Genomic DNA, 7,440 nt, shown 5'->3' on the forward strand with positions numbered 1-7,440 from the left:
TTTTTACGTCAAGCAGTTTAAGCAGAATCGTGATTAAGAAATTACCCAACTTTTTTGAACACCCTTTATGATTTTTTAAAAAAATTCAAAATATGTAAAAAAATCAAATAAACTATGCTTGTCCAAGCGTTTTCCCGAAAGACTAACCGTTTTTTAAATAACAAATATTGTAATATTTGAGGGGCGTTTTCACCCTCTTGGAATTTGAGATTCGAGAAACCCCTCCTTATCGAACCTCTACACCCCACAGTCAACCGTTTGCCAAAAATCAGCTTTAAACGTCAAGCAGTTTAAGCAGAATCGTGATTGCTCAATGGTCATATTTTATGAAACTGTATAAATTTATAAAAAATCTTAAAATATGTAAAACAACAAAATAAAATATACGTGTTTAAGAGTTTTTCCGAAAAACTCACCGGTTTTTAAATAATTTTTTTTTAATATTTGAGGGATAGTTTCACGGTTTCACCCCCTTAGAATTCGAGTTTCGAAAAATCCCTTCTTATCGATCCTCTGCACCCTAAAGTCAATCTGTTTTCCAAAAATCAGCTTTTTACGTCAAGCGCTTTAAACAGGATCGTGATTAATCAATGACCAGATTTTTGGAAACACCCTGTATACATTTTTAAAAAATCTTAAAATATGTAAAAAAACAAAATAAAATATACGTGTTTAAGCGTTTTTTCGGAAACTTGGTCGTTTTTAAAATAAAAAATATTGTAATATTTGAGGGTTGGTTTCACCCTCTTGGAACTGGAATTTCGAAAAATCCCTTTTTATCGAACCTCTACACCCTAGAATCAACCTGCATGCCAAAATTGAGCTTCTTACGTTGAGTGGTTTGAGCAGGATCGTGATTAATCAGTATGTCAGTCACTTAAGGATTTTATATATTAGTATAGATTTATAAAATCATACATATTACACTCTCAAATTCTTCATAAAATATTTTTTAAATAAAATCTTTGACAAGGAAATTTGATAGTGTTAAGTTTCATTTTCAGAACCTCGTAATTAGTGGAATAAATTAGTGGTTTCAATAGCGGTAGAAGTTTGTTCCTTTACTTTCAATGTTAGATTCAGAATGTCAAAATTAATGGTAGATATTTTCAATTAGGAGAAAAAGTTATCAAACTTTTAACTTTTCCACTAATTATACTTCAAAAGTAACTTTTTATAAGCTAAATATTAGGCTTTCTCTTTGGATACTACAACTGACTAACGCAAGTTGTTGTTAGGATATTCTATTAATTTTATATGTGTTTTTTTTAATATTGTGAATGATCGTGAACTAAAAAGTATAAAGTGTAATTAAAACCACTAATTTATTCCGCTAATTGCGAGGTTCTGAATAAAGCTTAATAATATCCTTAGTACGGCAGATAAACACTTAATTTCGGGAATAGTGGGAGTTGTGACTGAATTGTTATTTCCTCTAACAAAGCCACAAATTCAATGTCATAATGTCACAAACGGGCGGTGACTATACTAGCGGTTATCAGACTACTTCAATGGAAACATTTGTGGCTTCAAACCACAAATGGTGCAGTGGCTCTACACTGAGGCAGTGAGGTCTTCAATGATATATGCATACTCAGCATGGTGATCAAAAGTAATGCAACAAGCAACAATGCTCAGCCTCAGCAAAATGCAAGGACTTGCTTGTCTGAGCATAACAGGAGCACTGAAATCAACGCCCACTGCATCAATGGAGGCGGTTTTGGACATTGCGCCTCTTCACATAGTGATTCAGGCGGAGGCAAGAATATGAATCTATCGACAACAAAAGTGCGTAGTCTGTCTATTAATAGATATACTACTCCAAATGAGATCGAACCCTCTTTATCATTACCACAAAGCACTCGACGTGGCTAAAATGGATCGAGGAATGTGGACTGATACAAACCTGGTATACAGTCGTGTCCAAGACCACTGAAGGAATATAAGCTGGAGTAATTGGAGAAAGACAAAGGGTATGCTTATTCTTTTAGTTAACTAAATAATCTATTGTATTCCAGACAGAAATCTTCGCCATTCTAAAAAAAACAATAGAAGCGCTAATTCGGGTAAACTCATACATTTCATCAAAGTGAACAAATATAGCTAAAAATTCGTCAACTTTCGATTTTAGCCATAGTACAGAACCGAATTGAGTGATATACAGGGTGGTTCACCACATACGACACGGGGTATTATAGCTAAACGATTAGATTTTTACAAATTGTAAGTTTTGAGTTCGTTGAAGACTATTAAAGCTACCATTTACAAAGATAATTTTACAAGATACAAAGGTCCCAAATTTAACTTATTAATTAAATGGAACACCCTGTATATTATTCTATTTTTAGATTCTACGATTGGAATAAAAGTAAATTTGATTAAAATTTATCGCACTTAAACCTGACCGTTTTTGAAATATTTTCAATTTTGTGAAATTGCAGTAAAAAATTTAAGGCTCCCCCTACCCTACAAGAGTATCAACGTTCTTAATACTAAATATTTACTGAAGTTTATTTATTTATCAGATATTGTGTTGGTAATAATAAAAATTATACTACCTGTAAAAAAATTTATATTAAAAAATTACTAGCTTTAAACGGCAATAACTTGTTTAATTTAAATGGAACACCCTGTATTATTTTACGTAAATCAGATGCACAATTTAATTGTCTATAACATTGTATTATTCCATTTTTTACCTATCTCTTTAAGTTTTCGAAGAAAATGCATTTTCTTATAATTTAGACCTGATTTATCACTGTACCCATGGAATATTGAGATTTTAGATTTTTTTAAAGCAACATATGTACAAAATATACAGGTAGTAAAAATAATAATATTGCTGGGAGAATAGAAGAAGTAGAGGAAGACCCCAGATGAAATGAGCGGACGATCTGAGGAAAAATGCAGGCACAAGATGGATGAGCATGGCGACAGAGAGGGAAGAGTGGAAGAGATTGGGGGAGGCCTATGTCCAACGATGGACCGAAGAGGCTGGATAGATGATACCAATTAAATATCCCACCATTATTTCTGTCCAAAAATTATTTAATTACTTATTTAATTATTGTTTTAATTAATAAATTATTCTAAATAAATGTGGATTTGACTAAGAAATCAATATAATAATAAGTTATGAAAATGAATGTATCTGTTGTTATAAATAAGCATACGTCAAAAAATGAAATAAAAGTTATAAGGTGATACTTTTTACCACACTGTCTAATACACATACAAAATTCAGTTTTTTAGTATTTGGAGCAATTAGGTATTATTAATCAAAGTAAACTTAATGAAGTTTGAATACTGGGGTCATATTAATTGGTCCTCTTTAACAAAAAATATTTAAACATTTTTTTTTATTTTTTAATGAAATAAGCGAACTATTATACAGGGTGTCCCAGGCTGAGCGTGCATTAAAAGTTTCTGGAGAACTACAACATCTAGCTTGGAGATTTTTTGCACATCATAGTTTCACAACGAGATCTATCGATTAAAAATATTTGACATTTGAACAATTTAATTTTTGAGTTAGCCACATGTCTTCTCTTTATGTCACAGTGGCTGTGGTAATCACTAAATTTGACTTTTAGGCTATACAATTTTTTTTGACGTAGGTAGTTTTTTCATATAAAAATTTTAAATATTTTTTTTCTCAAAAACGGTTAATGTTAGGTATAGAGTGTTTTACATCAATATTCAGAGAATTTTACAGAGAATTTAAGTATGTAATAAAAAATGGGGGACCCATTTAAAACAAGAAAGTTGCTGTCAACTTCCGGTATTTCCGGAAGTGCCGCCATATTGAAAATATTTTTAATCGATAGATCTCATTGTAAAACAATGATGTACAAAAAATCTCCGATCTAGATATTGTGGTTCCCTAGAAACTTCTAACGCACGCTCAGCCTGGGACACCCGTATATCGACAATATTATTAGTATTATATCTGGTACTCTTTGAAAATTTGTTACATCTTTAAAAATAATCTAAAATATATATTATATATAATAAGTCAATATTCCATGGGTATAGTGATAAATGAGGTCTAAATTACAAGAAACTGCATTTTCTACAAAAACTCGAACAGATAGGAAAAAAATAGTATAATATTACTTAGTAAATGTGCGTTTTTAACGAATTGCACTTACGAAATTCATCTTAAAACGCATTAACGCATAGTGAATTACTAGCTTTAGTTAACTGTTATGAAAAATATTTTATGAATATAATATAAATAAATGCATTTTGGTATGCAATATAGATAAAAATAGATATTTCCGGTATTTATTTTTTTAATAAATGTAGTTTACCTAATTACTTTTAGTTTATATAATTATCTGTATTGATAAATAAATATAGATATTTCTTATATATCTACCATATCTCTTTATATCTATACAGATAACTTCAATAAAAATCGATATAAAAATCATTCCAGATATCTAATATACATAGTTCTGTTCATATTTATACACTGTCAATATCTATTAACAAATTATAAAAAAATTAATACCGATACCTTCAGGTGATAAGAAATAGCAGCGTAATTATAGTATTTGTTTGTTGAAATATTTCCTGTATTAGAAATGGTTTTATCGAAAATCGTTATCTTAATTTTCAAAGCTATTTATTTCTTTTGTCACTAACTAATAACACTTCAACTTAACTAATTATTCTTGTAAAAAGAAAAAAAGTAATTTTATATTGGATTTTATATTTGTAAAATAGTGCACTATTTGTGGTGCATGTAACCTACTAAAATCATAATTATACAGGGTGGCGCACCTCATTCGCCTCGGTTGATTATACTGTCAAGAAAAATGAACTTAGAAGTTTTCTGGGTTTATGCACCTATTACAGAAGATTTGTCAAGGGATTTGCCAATATAGCTGCACCCTTACATAGACTTACAGGTGATGAAGTCGGCTACGAATGGAACACCGATTGTGATGTAGCCTTTGGAAGACTCAAGGCGGCTTTATGTTCAAGTCCTATTTTAGCCTACCCACAACAACAAGGGAGGTATATCCTGGATACCGACGCCAGCAACATCGGCGTAGGTGCAGTGCTATCACAAGTGCAAGATGGCGAAGAACGAGTGATAGAATATTACAGTCGAGTTCTATCCAAACCGGAAAGGAATTACTGCGTTACCCGGAAGGAGCTGCTAGCAATTGTGAAGGCAGTTGATCATTTTCATAAATATCTGTATGGCCAAGAATTTTTAATTAGGACAGATCATGCGGCTCTCAAGTGGCTTATGGAGATGAAACAACCTGAAGGCCAAATAGCACGATGGCTCGAGAAGCTCCAGCAGTATCACTTTACCATCCAACATCGTGCTGGAAAATGCATGGTAACGCAGACGGTTTATCCAGAAGACCCTGTCAAAACTGATTGTAAGCACTGCAGTAAAACGGAACAACGTGAAATTACTGTCATGATAAGGAGTTTTAAGCTTGGAACCGATGAACAGTGGACGACGACACAATTGAGGAACGACCAAATGGAAGATCCAGACATCGGAGCAATACTACGGCTCAAGGGAAGGTAACGGCGAGAGACCACTGTGGCAGGATATTGCGGACAGAGGGCTCGTTTTCAAAGCTCTCTGGGCTCAGTGGAATTCACTGGTTATTGAGAATGGATTGTTAAAGCGCACGTGGGAAAGTGCGGATGGCAGGACAGTAACAACTCAGTTACTGGTACCAAGGAAGAAAGTTACCCAGGTATTGGAAGAAATTCACGGTGGTAAAAACTGGAGCCCATCTTGGAGTAAACAAGACCTTGAGCAAGCTGAGAGAGATCGTTTTTACTGGGTGGATTATTGCGAAGATGTCAAGAAATGGTGTCGACAATGTAAAACTTGTGCAGCCAGCCAAGGACCAAGCACTCGCTCTAGGGGAAAATGAAACAATATAACGTTGGACTGCCATTCAGAAAGAATCGCTGTTGACATTGCAGGCCTATTCCCTGAAACGCACAAGGGCAACAAGTACGTTTTTTAGTAGCGATGGATTATTTCAGTAAATGGCCAGAAGTTTTTGCCATTCCAAACCAAGAAGCATCGACTGTAGCTGAAGTATTGGTCAATAATGTCTTCAGTAGATTTGGAATTCCCTTAGAGCTTCACACTGACCAAGGAAGGAACTTCGAGTCAAGACTGTTCCAGAAGATGTGTGATCTGCTTGGTATTCACAAGACTAGGACAACAGCTTTACATCCGCAGTCTGATGGGATGGTCGAAAGATTCAATAAGACCATTGAAGAACACCTCTCGAAAATGGTGGCCGAACATCAAAGAGATTGGGATCAACACATACCGCTGTTCCTAATGGCGTATAGAAGTGCAGTTCACAACACCACCGGACTTTCACCATCGAAGATTTTATTTGGTCGAGAATTACGGTTGCCTTGTGACTTGGTGTTCGGATCACCAGACGACGGCACCACAAATGTAGAGGACTACGCGGATGAACTGAAGGAAAGGTTAATGGAAATTCATAAGGCCGTAAGAAGTAAGATTACGCTAGCCAGTGACCGGATGAAAGCTCGTTACGACCTCAGAGCCAATTCTACGGGATTTCAACAGGACGATATGGTATGGTTATATAACCCACAGCGCAAGAAAGGGAGGTCCCCAAAGTTAACTCCAGCATGGGAAGGTCCTTATACAGTCATCAAGAGGATAAATGATGTTGTGTACCGGATTCAACGCAGCCCTAGAAGTAAGATGAAAGTAGTTCATCTGGATCGATTGAAGAGATACCAGACAGGAAACCTTGATCGGGACGATCAAATTTGAGAAGGGGGGCAATGTCAAGAAAAATGGCGTATCCGCCAGAAATTAAAAATGTATTACTGGTTGCCTGCACAACCGCAACGTATCCGCCAGAAATTAAAAGACTTTTCAGGCGCCATCTTTTAGTCAAGTCGAGAAGTAAGGAATCAGACAATAGAATTGTCTGGTATGAAGAAGTACGCTTTCCGAGAATTGGGAAATTTCGAGAAGCAGTCAATAGAGTATATAAGCCGGAGCCATCGACAACTGAGACAGTTTTTGAAATTTGAATATACCGCGTGGAAATTGAAAATCGGACAATTTGGTGAAGGAATCTTATAAATAGTTAGTTGTTGTGTGTTATAAGTTAGTAATTGTGTATAAAGTGAGAAAATAAATTCGTTAAGTATTTTATCGTGAGTTTAAATAGTGGACCCACGGAATCCGTAACAATACGAAAACGGAAAGATGGAGAAACAAAATATTTTATGGGTATATGTAGGGAAGCAATCTGCACAATTTAAAATTATTTTGAAATATACAGGGTGTTTCAGAACTAACATCTATACCAAAGTTATATTTTTTCTTATGGAACACCCGGTATTTTATTTTAGTTTTTGATTCTTGGACCCAAAAAAAGGCCTTTATTATAAAGG

Source organism: Sitophilus oryzae, unplaced genomic scaffold, assembly GCF_002938485.1.
Source record: "Sitophilus oryzae breed Bouriz unplaced genomic scaffold, Soryzae_2.0 scaffold_803_pilon_pilon, whole genome shotgun sequence".
Taxonomy (NCBI): Eukaryota; Metazoa; Arthropoda; class Insecta; order Coleoptera; family Curculionidae; genus Sitophilus; species Sitophilus oryzae.